This window comes from Physeter macrocephalus, chromosome 7 (assembly GCF_002837175.3).
Source record: "Physeter macrocephalus isolate SW-GA chromosome 7, ASM283717v5, whole genome shotgun sequence".
Lineage (NCBI taxonomy): Eukaryota > Metazoa > Chordata > Mammalia > Artiodactyla > Physeteridae > Physeter > Physeter macrocephalus.
Genome location: NC_041220.1, coordinates 92,042,844 through 92,056,088, shown reverse-complemented (window position 1 = coordinate 92,056,088; position 13,245 = coordinate 92,042,844). Strand labels below are relative to the sequence as shown.

At 45.7% G+C, this 13,245-nt stretch overlaps 1 long non-coding RNA gene across 1 annotated transcript; it reads right to left on the bottom strand.

Moving 5' to 3' along the window:
• Positions 1-5,668: 5,668 nt before the first annotated feature.
• Positions 5,669-11,328, bottom strand: LOC114486598 (uncharacterized). Its single transcript, XR_003680606.1, has 4 exons — positions 11,212-11,328; positions 10,178-10,243; positions 8,178-8,235; positions 5,669-5,774 (listed from the first exon to the last, which is right to left on the bottom strand). It is a non-coding gene; the product is annotated as an uncharacterized lncRNA (long non-coding RNA).
• Between the last annotated feature and the right edge of the window lie 1,917 nt (positions 11,329-13,245).

Here is a 13,245-nt window from a genome sequence, read left to right as displayed (position 1 = left end):
TAACTAGTGACTGACAGAGCCAGGACTTACCCAGGCTTGTCTGGCTCCAGAGTCCCCGCCGTCGCCCATTTTGGGAACTCAGCGTGACTTCTACTGGATTGCTCTCCACCACAGGGTGGCAGTCATAACAATGGAGGACCAGCAGCCTCTTGCTGTAAGAGCCACACTGGTCGCTGGTGGTTGCTAAATCCCTTCCACAGATGGCTGGGCACCTATGCCCCCCACCAACTCACGACCAAGACCCCCCATCCTCACACCCCAGTTGGTGATCCAGAAATCTAGGGAATGTCCTTGCCTCTCTGGGGGGAAATAGAAGCTTTGCAGGCTCCTTTAGGTCTCTCTCTCCCCCAGGGCTTGTCAAAGGCCCATGCTGTAAGGACAGGAGCTCAAGGAGAGAAGACCACTTTAAGGTTCTGCTTAGCTCCCTGCCTCCCCAGATGGGCGGGTGCCCATGGTCTCTCAGATGCGGAAGCAAGGTTGCCAGTTATCCATCAGTGCTAATCCCCTAGGACTGCTGTAACGTGGTACCCAAAGCTAGATGGCTTAAAGGAAAAATTTACTGCCTCACAGCTCTGGAGGCTAGAGTCCAGCACTGAGGTGCTGGCAGAGCCATGGCGATGACTCCAGGGGAGAACCCTTTCCCACCTCCTCGAGCTTCTGCCATTTGCCAGCACTCCCTGGCCTCCTTTGCCTTGTAAATGCACCAATTCAGTCACATGACGTCTTCTCCCTGAGTGTCCTCATGTGGTCTTTCCTCTGTGCATATCTGGCCATGTGTCCAAATTTCCCATTTTTACAAGGACATCAGTGCTATTGGATCAGGGCCCACCCCAAAGACCCATTTTAACTGAATTACCTCCGTAAAGCCCCTGTTTCCAAATAAGGTCCCATCCTGTGGTACTGGAGGTTAGGACTTCAGCATATCTTTTTCTTGGGGGAGATTCAATTCAACTCATAAGACCATCTGTGATGGTTAATTTTGTGTGTCAACTTGGTTAGGCCGCGGTACCAAGATAGCTGATCCAACATTATTCTAGATGTTTCTGTGAAGTTATTTTTCCAGATGACATTAACACTTAAATCAGGAGATTTTGAGTAAAGCAGATTACCCTCCATCTGATCAGCTGAAGCCTTAGGAGAAACAGACTGATCTCCCTGGAAGAAGAGGGTATTCTGCCAGCAGACCACCTTTGGACTCCAGCTGAAATCCTTCCCTGGATTTCCAGCCTTCCAGCCTACCCTGCAGATTTTGGACTGGCTGAACCTCCACAATCATATGAGTGAATTTCTTAAAACAAATTCTCTCTCTCTCTCTCTCTCTCTCTCTCTCGCACACCCAGTCCATATAGATATAGATATAGATAGAAATATAGTTATACATGGTCTCTTTCTTCGAAGAGCCCTGACTAATGCACCATCCAAGGGTCCCCGTCCCCAGACCCCCTCCTCCTTAGGCCTCAGGATCTTGGCAGGGCTGGCGATGCCTCACCTAGACAGAGCTGAATACCTGAGGCTGCCTTTCAACCCACTTCACTGTAAACAAACTATCAGTAACCCACTGAACAAGCATTTCTGAGCCTTCAATTTTTATTATTCCCTTGACAAAGGAAGGTTGAACAGTTCAGTCTCAGTGTGAATTGCTATAAGAGATGATGGGGAAGAAACGAGAAGAAAGTCCTTCGCTTCACAAGTTAATACAGTTCTAGAAGCTGCTGTTCTGTACAAGGAGTTAGTGCAGAATCACTCTTTTAAAACAATGCATGAAATTTTAAAGTCTGTTGCATGGTTCATGGTCTGGTGACCTATTGCTGTATAACAAACCATTGAGAGGCTTAAAATTGTAACTCTTTTATTTGTTCAGGCCTCTGAGGGTCAGCAGTTTGTGCTGGGCGCAACGAGGAGGTCTCCTGGAGTCCCTGAGGCAGCTTCCGTCACCTGGCAGCATGACTGCGTTCAGGCTGCCGTAACAGAAATGTCATAGACTTTGTGACTTAAACAACAGATATTTGTTCCTCACCATTCTGAAGTCTAGGAAGTCCAAGATTAAGGTACCAGATGATTCATTTCCTGGTGAGGACTCGCTAACTGGTTTGCAGGGGATGTCATCTCCCTGTGTCCTCTCATGATAGAGACAGAGACCATCTCTCTCATGTCTCTTCTTATAAGGTTATTAATCCCATTCATGAGGGTTCCACCCTCATGACCTAATTACCTTCCGAAGGTCACACCTTCAAATACCATCGTATTGGTGATTATGGCTTCAACATGTGAATTTGGGGGGACGCGACTCCATAGCACTGGGACCAGATGGTTCGAGATGACCTCACTCACACATCTGACAATTGGTACTGTCTGTTGGCTGTACAATCGAAGTTCTCCTCTTCGATCTCATCTTCTCATCTTCGAAGATGGCTAGCTGGGTCTTCCTTACATGGTGGTCCTGGGTTCTAAGAAGGTGAGAGCAGAAGCTGCAAAGCGCTTTAAGGCCTAGGCTCAGAAGTCACCAAAACATCATTTCCATTGTATTCCTTTGGTCAAAGCAAGTTACAAAGCCTGCCTATGTTCAGGGCAAGGAGGAATAGACCCCACCATTCAACAGGAGATGGTTCAAAGTGACTTTGCAAAGGGATGTGTGAGGATTTACTGCAACCAATTTTGCAAACAATCTACAATGTTCACTAAGCAAATTAAGCTAGTGAATGTAAAGGGCAAGTTCTTTCTCGAGGTGACAGCATGATGCTGATCAGAGCCAGGGATCAGAGGGCCATCTCGGACATGCGAGGGCATGGCTGTTTATTATGCCATTTGATTGAGAACCCGGCAGGGAAGGTTTCTGGACTCTGCCTGATTCAAAGACTAGTCTATAAATTTTTTTCCTGTGAAATTAGATATTTGCCTCATGTCTGTTACAGCACAGCCAGAGGCATCTGGTTGGGTCAGCTAACATATGTTCTTAGATTGTCCTTGGCAGAAATTAATTTTTTTCTTAAGAATTTTTTTTTCGTTCTCCAAGGCTGAGTCTTTGGGCTAATACCAGGGATCCACAATTCATAAATTTGTTCCTCGTGGTCCATTGTTTCAAAATGAGACTTTTAATAGATTCCAAAGACTTATAATACGAGTGCTGCCTATAGTCACATAATGAAGTTACGGTGCAATAGCTGACAGGTAGTAATTTATTATTATCCTTGTCCCTGATAAGAGTCGTGCCATGCACAGTGGGTATCTGATAAATATTAGCTATAACAATGTAAGCAATGGAATAAGTTTGTCCCTTTGTGTTTCAACCAACCATTCACAATGCATTCTTCCATTACCATGGTGTCTATTTTCTGTTAATTTTATCAGTTATATGTAGAGGGGAATCAGAGCTGTGTGTCTTTATTCCTGTTAGCTTAAATGTCCTAATTTATCCCGTCGCCGTGTTTCACTTAGCATAGCAAGTCACAATATTTTTATGTCCCTGCAGTGAAAGACTGCAGTAAGTTGATCTTGCTAACAAGAGATAATTATTAGCTTCCTCAGGAATGTTACTGTATATGCATTGCTAAGCATTCCAGGAGGATTAACATTTCTGTGAATTTTGGACAAGACGAGGTAGCAGCACGGAGCAATAGGGCTGTTTGAATATTCTTCCTTTCTCCATCTGCCTCTCCATCACTGGTAATTTGTTAATGCTGCTTGTGTTTCGTCTGAGGTCATGCCGAGAATTAATGCACCTCTACTGACTAATACACCCAGTTCCAAAGAGAGAATGAGGCAAGTCAGAACCTTGGACGATCCTGGCAGTCACAAGGTTTGCATTCAAGAGCAACTGCTTTGCAGGGTGATGCTTTTCTGAAAAGTTGGCCGTGAAATGGCAGTTTAAAATCACGGTTCATTGATGTTCAAGGGTTTCTTCCTCAGATGAGCAGAGCTATTCTGGCACTTGGAATTGCACACTTGTTTGGCTTTTTTTTCTTATTTGTTTGTTTTTGTTGTTGTTGGGAGCAGACAGGGAAGGCAAAGGGGATTTAAAATTCAGCAGAGGATCATTGAGAGTTAGAGACTGGTGGGACTGGGAAATCTTTGATTGTCAAGCTCAGGGTACAAAAGAAATGGAAACCTTCTGAAATATCTGGGCCTAGTCATCCCTTGATTATATTAGACACCCTAACCAGACTGCATATGTGTGTGTGTTTTGAAGACACTGCATCCTTTTAATACATTTCCAGTGAATTCTTCTATTTAGGAAAACTTTAGATAAACCACAAGTAGGCAATGTTGACATATCAACTTGAAATGGGAATTTGGCTCTCACTAGTAAACCTTTATGAACTATCTAGTTCAATCATGCATCGGTTCATAACAAATAGTTATTGAAAGTCTCATGTGGGCCAGATGCATGGTGGGCTTTAGGAATACTGGAGGGGTTTGCGTTCTAGAGGAGGAGAAAGACAAGCAGGCAGGCAGTTCCAATATGAGGGCATTTATGGGAGGGGTCAGCCCAGAGGGCTGTGTAGACACACACAGATGTCTCAGGCCCAATAGTGGTGGGTCTGGGTGGGCCCTTCTGGAGGAAGTGACCTCTCAGGTGAGGCAGAAAGTGTGATGAGAAGTGAGGCGGAGGGGTAAACAGCACCAGGTCTGTGGGATTTAGACCCACGCGACGGAGTTTGGCCAATGGGAGGGATGGACAGTTTTAAGAAAAGAAGTGACAAGATCAGGCTGAGGTTCTGAAGACTATTCTGCTTGCAGTGGGGAGGGTGGCATAGAGAGGCGTCCTAGGTTGGGATGCCAAAGAGCTGAGCCTGAGACTGGCTTTCTGGGCAAGCAGTTTCTTGGGGGGAGTGCTTTCAGGTGAAACCCGACGAGACGTGCGGGAAGCACGAATAGGGCAGGCGGAGACGTGGTCTAGCCCCAGCCTGATCCCACGGGGAGCTCTGGGACTTGAGGGCCTTGTGCCTCGTTATCAGGCCGTCCTGGCGGTGGGCTGTCCCCAGAGGGGAGACAAAACCTCCCAGGCATTTCCAGGTGAAAATGCCTGGTGCTTTTCTCCCAGGGCAAGTCTCAGGAGAAGGGAGCAGCTGTGAGCTATTAGCAGCTCCGGGTCAGGGGGACATGGGTCGGGTACCAAGAGCATCTACTCCCAGAGGGAAGGAAGAGCCAGAGAGGGGGTCTTGACTTCTTCCAAGGGGGTAGATTTCGGCTTGTCGTTGCTGGAAAGGAAAGGGCAAATTGGCTCCTCTAATGGAAAATGCATTAGGCTTTCTAGAAGGAGCTGCTAAGCAAGGGGTGAGAACAGTGAGAGATTACCAGTGGTTTGTCTAAGAGCAAGACCAAAGAAGTGTATCATCAACCAGGAAGAAAAGAGACCCACAGTCCAGAATTGATCAGAGGTAAGGGGAGCGGGATTTGAGTAGCATTGCGGTACATGTCAGGCAAGGCAGTGACGGGGCTATGCCAACATTCTAAAAATAAATAATTCTCTCCTGTTTCTATCCGAGGTGCTCAAGGTAATTTGCAAACATTTACAGGCAAGTTTTCACCAGGCTGAACTGAAGGCAAAGCTCCCGTTGGCTTCACAGGGAGCTCCCGGGGCGGGGGGGCAGGGACAGGCAGCAAGGTGAGGCTTCGGTTCTGGGTAATTAAGACTTACAGCGCCCTTGTTAGCAATGAAATCCCCGTACGTATCATTGAAATGCAGTAGAGGCTCCGAAGCCCTGTGACCCCTCGCCGGATGTGGCCATCAGAAGCCCACTGGAGCCATCATTAATTTTGCTCTCCTTCACTTTCTGAAATCAAAGGAGGACATCACTTTGATTAAGAGGAACAGTCACGTTACAGACAATCAGTGGAGTCAGCTTGCATTGGTCAGTGTCCTTAGAGCCACTTACTGATGGTGGGGTTGGTGCTCCCAAGGGGAATATGAGTCTCTGCGAGATAAGCTCAGAGCCCACTGTCACCTTCTGAGCAGGCAAAATTCTCCCCAGACCCCACCTGCACTCCTTCCTTAGTTTATCCTTTTCTGTTTCCCTTCCTATCGCCATCTGTGAGACACAGAGGTGCTCACTGGTGGTCAAGCCTGGATAAGAGGAAATGTCTCTAGGACACTTCAGCTCCCTCCTCTGGATCAGGGTGGAGGAGGGATTGGTAAATGAATGAGCAGGTGTCTATGGAGCTTCACCTCATGCAGGGTGCTGTGCTGGTAGCTAGGAAAGATACAAAGAATTCTGGAACACAATCCTGACCCTCAAAGAGCCTACAGTCTTGCAGAAGGGGTACATCTCTACCAGCCAGGGTTAGCAGCACAGCTTTGGAGGCAGACAACTTGGTTTTGAATTCTGGCTCTGCTACCTGGGCTGTGTGACCTTAGGCAAGTTATACAACCTCTAAAGCCTCAGTTTCCTCATCTGGAAGATGGGGATAACAATAGTACCTACCTCGTAGGGTCATTGTGAGGAATAAACATATTAACAAAAGGACTTAAACCATGATCATTACTCAATAAATGTGAACAAAGCAACAGACATTTGTAGAGTATTCAGTGTGCTGAGCTTTATATGCTCTATCTCATCTAATCTGCAAACAGCATGTGAGATGAGTACCATTGTTATCCCCATTTTACCGACAAGGAAGTGGAGGCTCAGAGAAGTTAAGTGACTTGTACAAAGCTACAAAGCTAGGAAGTGATGGAGGTGGGATTTGTACCCAGAGCCAAGGGTCCCTAGAAGAAAATCCACGAGGGCTTTAGGTATGCAGAGAACGAAGAGCTCCCTGGGAACTGGGGCAGTCAAGGAAGGTTTCTGCTGAGTCTCGCATTTGCATGGAGGAGGTTCATTTATTTATTCAGCCAATATTTGTTGAACACATAATATGACTGGGCCCAGAGCTGGGGATCTCTTGAGTAATGCATGGTTTCTAGTCACAGTTTAAAGGGGGAGGAAGTACACCATCAAATGCTACAACGGCAAGGAGGGGGATCTGTAAAGGGTGCCTCTGAGCAGGACCTTGACGGGGGAGAGGCATGGAAAGACATGGAAGAAGGGAGAGGAACAGGAAAGGATTCCTAAGGAGGTGAAGGCTTATGGCACAGTATGAGCAAAGGCTCAGAGGGGTGAAACAGCTCAAGGAACCCCAAGTATTTACATGGCTGAAGCCAAGGTTGAATGTGGATAGGAAGATAAGAAATAATTACAATAACCGACATCCTTTGAATACTCATAGTGTGTTAAGTACTTTGCACTATCTCTTATTCTTTCCCTGAAGTATTTAGAAGAACTATGGGCCAAATCTAGTCCACCACCTGTGTTTTTTTTAGCCCACGAGCTAAGCATGAGTTTTCACAGATGAACACTTGCAAAAGATTTTGATGATAGGCAACCCTAACTTTGAACCTAATTAAGCAAAATACTATCTTTCCCCCCCCAATAGAATTCCACTGTTCTCCATATTATTAAAATAGCAGATCTATATTATTTTAAAAAGTCCTCAATTATTATTATATTTTGAATTTTGTCAGTAGAATACGTTGTGGAAATTTATTCTCTCTCTAGTTATATAAGTACCTGTATCATAGCCTTAATTTTTCATCTTCACCTACAAAACCGGAAATACTACCTGAGCCCCTTATGGGAAAAGCCTGCCAACCCCTGTCTTTCCAAATGCCCACGGGGCATCATTCTAATTTAAGGAGGTCTGGGGAAGAAGCAAAGGACCTGAGCCAGAGCAAGGGGAGAAGGAATGGAGAGGCTAAAACTGCCTGGATGCGGCGACAAGCAGGAAGGAGGAGCCTCCCCTGGCTATCCTGATGCATGTGGACCTGGGCTCAGGGCTGGGACACAGTAGGAGTAAGGCTTGTTTACCAGAAAAGAATTCCTGGCCAGGGGCATTGCATTTCTTGCTTGGATGACTGGGCATACTCCCAGCGCTGCAGGAAATGCCAGAGGAAGTGCAGGTCTGGTGGGCTGATGGTGGGACAGACAGGTGGAGCTGGAGATGGCTGGGGATAAATATGTGGAGATGTCCAGGAGGAGGGTGGGTCTCAGGAGCCAAAGGTAGAGTTGGGAGTCACTAGCAATGGAGGCTGAAGCCTCAGAGAGTCAGAATCCATGCATTAAGGGAAGAAATTATTTCTTCTGTCAAAAGGAGTTAAAAGGTTCACCTTCTCAGAATGGGAGCGGGGACAGAACACTTACGCATCTTTGAAGCTCTGAGGTGGAGGGGAGTGTGGCCAAGTTCCTGGGTTCAGTGGATCTGGGAAAAGGAATCAAGGCTATTTTTGAAATGGGTTATCCATATCGGTATATGATATCTCTTCTCTCTCTCTCTCTCTCTCTCTCTCTCTCTCACACACACACACACACACACACACACACACACACTCCAAAGGATCATAAGGATATATTTTTAATATGTGTGCACACATCCTATGTGTGCATTAATTTACACAGAATTATCTGATTAGCTTCAGAGTCTGTTGACTTGAAGATGTCCAAGTAAAAGCAGAGGGGAAACGCTCAGTGTGATTGAGAACGCAAGGGGAATTTCCTTCCAGTGAAGTTTCAGAAAAACAAAAGGAGTAGCAGCCTCTGATTACATAAGTCCAACTTGGGAAAGTAAAACTCTTTGATCATCTATTTATGCTCTGCCAAACTCAGAGCCCAGAGGAAATCAGGCAAGCCAAAAAGAAACTGATTTCCACCACTTTTCCTTTTCCTCTCTCGTTTCGTGGCCTCTGTAACCTTGCGGAGCTGACCTGTGCGGGCTTCAGGCTGGCGTGGCGCTCCAGGCAGGGTGGATTCTTCACTGCAGCCAGAGCGGCTGGTGAGGGAGAGACTAGCATGAAGGGAGAGAGGTGAGGATGCCACCGCCTAACCGGGGACAGGACCAAGTCAACCTTGTCAGCTGTGGGGATTCTCATAGACCTACTGTCTCCCCAAGAATTCTTGGCGCAAATAAGGGGAAAAATGTGAGGCTGTCTGAAGTTTTACAGGAAGTGAGGCTTTATTGAGGTTTGGGGTGTGCTCAGTCTTTGGAATTTTTGCCTTGGTTTTCCTTGGGGCCAGTCCTGGTCCCTAAGGTGCCTGTGTGTAAGTTATGAAAAGATGACCCCTGCCCCTGGCCCCCCACCCTGGGCAGCCCAAGGCTAGGACTAATGTCAGGGCAGCGTGAATAGCCTCCCACTTGCCCTCTTGGGTGAGCCTGGGGGCAGAACACACCAGTACAACTGCCCTACCTCCACCCCCAGTCCTGTGTGCCCTATTCATTAATTTGCAGAAAAAGCAGCATCTGGAAAGTGGGTGCTGCAGAAAACCTGATGACGTGGCAGGGTTCAACTAAGTACTTAATGCATGTCCATGTCAAATACCGATTTGTCTTTCCCTTGGACAAATAATGTAACAATAGGCCTGGGGGCACCTGGCATTTTATGGGCTCTCTTCTCCCCTGGATTTAACCCTATGAGGGATCATCCAGGAGGCACTTTGAGAAATTGCAGCCACACTTTGAGCTGCTAGGATTCCCCTGAATAAATGATCATTTTAGTGTTCTAAATGGAACTGGAGAGCAAATCAGCAAGATCTAGGAAATCCATTAAAAGAAGAAAAATGCAACATCGTCCCATATCTAATACGAGAATGAGATTTTCATGAGATGTCTTTCAAAGAGAAAAATGCATGTGCAGAAACACACAACAGCTGTATAAGCTCAAACAATCATCTTTCCTGATTTGAAGGGAGCGTATAATGTAGGTGGAGGAGAGATTCGTATATTTACCTCCTAACCTGACTTGATTTTTCTCTTTTTTTTTTTTTTTTTGGTACGCGGGCCTCTCACTGTTGTGGCCTCTCCCGTTGCGGAGCACAGGCTCCGGACAAGCAGGCTCAGCGGCCATGGCTCACGGGCCCAGCCACTCCGCAGCATGTGGGATCCTCCCAGACCAGGGCACGAACCCGTATCTCCTGCATCGACAGGCGGACTCTCAACCACTGCGCCACCAGGGAAGCCCATGACTTGATTTTTATGTCATTCTGTCATTTATGAACAGTTCCCAAGTGCATTGTTGAAAAGAGTTGCTTATTAAGCCACTGAAAGTATAAAAATACAGACAATCTAAACTGTGAATCATTTCACGAACCCCTGGTGGCCCAGACTGGATTCTGCACTGAATTAAACAGTTGTGCAAACATGAACTCACCTTCCTTTGCATGGCAGATCCACTCCTAACTCCAGGTGAAGGAAGTTTCACAAGGCAACACCGTGTCTGAAAGTGTTCACAACCGAGTGGGGAAGAAGCAAACAGATTTTAAAAATACTATACAAGACAAGGTTAAACCATTAGAAATCAATTAGAAGGGATCACACTGAAGTTGCACTGAAGAAAAGATTATGTATAGAGTGTGCTGGGAACATAGAAGAGGCAGAAATTAACCCAACCTAGGGGGGCTGGGGAAATGTCAAGACAGAGACATTTGAACGGTGTCTTGAAGGATGAATAAGAGTTTGCAAATGGCACGGGGAGTCTTCTCCGCAGAGTAACAGCATGGGCAAAGGTTGGGGGATGTGACTCTGCCCAGGTAATGAGGGATCAGGAAAGAGGTCTGCATGGCTGGACGGCGTGGTATATGTGAAAATGATGAAGGATGAAGCTGGAAAAGAAGGCAGGGTGGCTGGGCCAGGCTCCGTGTGAATATGAGCCCTGAAGATTTTCAGGCTGAGAAAGGCACAAACAGATTGGTGTTTTAGATGGTTTCTTCTGATGGCCTTTGATCTGCAGAGCAGAGCCTCTCAGTGAGATCCGCCTTAAGGTGATACACGGTGTTGTTTTTTTCACTGATTCAGAAAATTAATCCACTTCCTAAAGTCCTTTTTTATTCCCAGGGGGGTGTTTATACCCTAGAACAGGGGTCTAGAAACTATGGCCCACCAGCCATATCTGGCCCGCCACCTGTTTTTGTAAATAAAGTTTTATTAGAACACAGCCTTGTCATTTCATTCAGTGCTCTCTATGGCTGTTTTCCCACTATGGTTGATTTCAAAGCAGGGTTGAGTAGTTGCAACAGAGACTGTATGATTTGCAAGGTCTGAAATATTCACGATTTGGTGCTTTACAGAAAAAGTGTGCTGACCCCTGCCCTTTGGTTCTCCAAAGACTTTGCCAAATTTCCCATCAGACCAGAAACTTCAGAGATCACCATGAAGGTTTGCCTCATTACCTTGTGTACTGCTTACCTCCGCCTTTATCAAGTGGCCATGTTTGACTGTTCTCTTCAAGTCAGTAGCAGGAAACAGAGTGGAGAGTCCCATACAAAAGAGGCAGCAAAACACTGAGCACCAGGAACCAGGCAAGTCTGGTCAAACTACTCCATGTCCTCTCATCAGGAGTCCCTGAGTATGAGATCAGCAGCCTGCTGATATTGATTGATTGAATCAGAGTTCAAAAACCTCCCACCATGTCCTTATTGATAGGGCAGAACTGATAAGGTGGTTATGTTGATGGTCAAACAATGGCCCCCAAAATATACAGATGAAAAGGCTGACATCAATCGTGGACATCTCTAACAAGTACACACAAGACTTTGGACCCAACTCCTGTCCTGCTCAGCATTTTTACTGGCACGAATAAATCAGAAGCCATGTTATCAATGTGAAGCTTGCCCATAGCTGGGGGATGGGGAACAGCTAATAACTGGCATCTATATGTTGGCATCACTGTTCCAAAAAATTCTTGATAAGCTAGAGCAGTGACCAAAATGTGCTTTCCTAAGGGAGAAATGTGAGGCTCCTCTGGGTCCACCCCTAACATTCCAGGACCCTGGGGTGAGAGTACAAATGAAGACCAGCATACCATATATCCAAATATTTAGAAGTTATAAATCAGTCTAACAAGCTTCTAGACAAAATATGTTCTATCTTCCTACCTTAACACCACCTGGAAGCCTAGACTCAAATTCAGATTCTCAGAGTCCTCAGAGTCTTAATGCTGGAATATGGCAGCATGGGAGAGCCAGCCCTAGTCCCCCAGGTCCTAGCTCTTAACCCACCTTTCTATTTTCTGATCTCACTTAAACTCCTCAGCAACTTCTCTCCAGTCGTTTCCTCTTTACTGTCTCATTTGTTATATCTGTCATTTGGTGCCATTTATCTGGCTCTACCCTCTGACTTCTATACTTAAACCCAACTCTTCTTGCATTGTGGATTAATCTGTTTCCAGTCTCTTCAGGTAACCCTGGTCTAGTGCTTACATTTGGCAGTCTCCAGGTGACAGTGTCCCTGATGGACATCCCCCTAAGGCTAGGAAACAGAACCTGGCCAACTCCCACCTACCTTCCAGCTCCCAGGTCTTCTACGATAACCCCTCTCCCTTGCCAATACCTCTTGAACTTAATCACAAAGGATGAACACATACTTCAGCAAATTGGAGGCCCTGGGGGTGGGAGGTAGTCCCACCCACAAGCAACATATTTCTCTGAAAGCTAGTGTTTTTATTTTCAAAGGGTCACGTGTTTTAAGAAAAAAAGTTTTAATCGTTGGAATATGATTAAATTAAATATGTATAACATACATTCCAGAAACTACACAAAACATAAATAGACAGCTTAATGAGTTATCACAAGGTGTATGACCACCAGGTAAACAAATGCCCCCAGAAGCCCCCACTACCCCTTTGTGCCTCACTATCTTCACCCCAAAGGAAACCAACTACTATTGCTGGTTTTGCCTATCTGGGGACTTTATGTAAATGGAATCGAACACTATTTATTCCTTTGTATATGCCTTTCTCACTCAACATGAGATTCATCTACGATGCTCTGTGTAGTTCTAGTTCACGCACTTTCATTGCCATGTGTGCAGTATGTGAGTATTCCACAATGTATTTATATATGTCATCGTTGATAGGTTGGTTATTGTGACTAATACTTCCGTGAACATTCTTGTAAATATCTGTTGGTGCACCTGAGCACGAATTTGGGATTGTATGTATCTAGAAATGGACTTCTGGATGGTGAGTTTTGCATATTTCAACTTAGTCAATACTCCCAAACAGTTTTCCAGAGTGACTGAACCCATCTGTACGCCCACCTTCAGTCTGTGAGAGTTCTTGTGACTCCACATTTTCATAGGTTTTTTTTTTTAAAAATTATTCCTCATGATATAGCCATGTTTGTTTCCATGTTGAAAAATTTTATACCTTTTTTGCCAAAAAGGGAAAATGACCCTTCCGGAAGATGTACCAAGTTAATTCTGTGGCTTCACCTGTCCCAA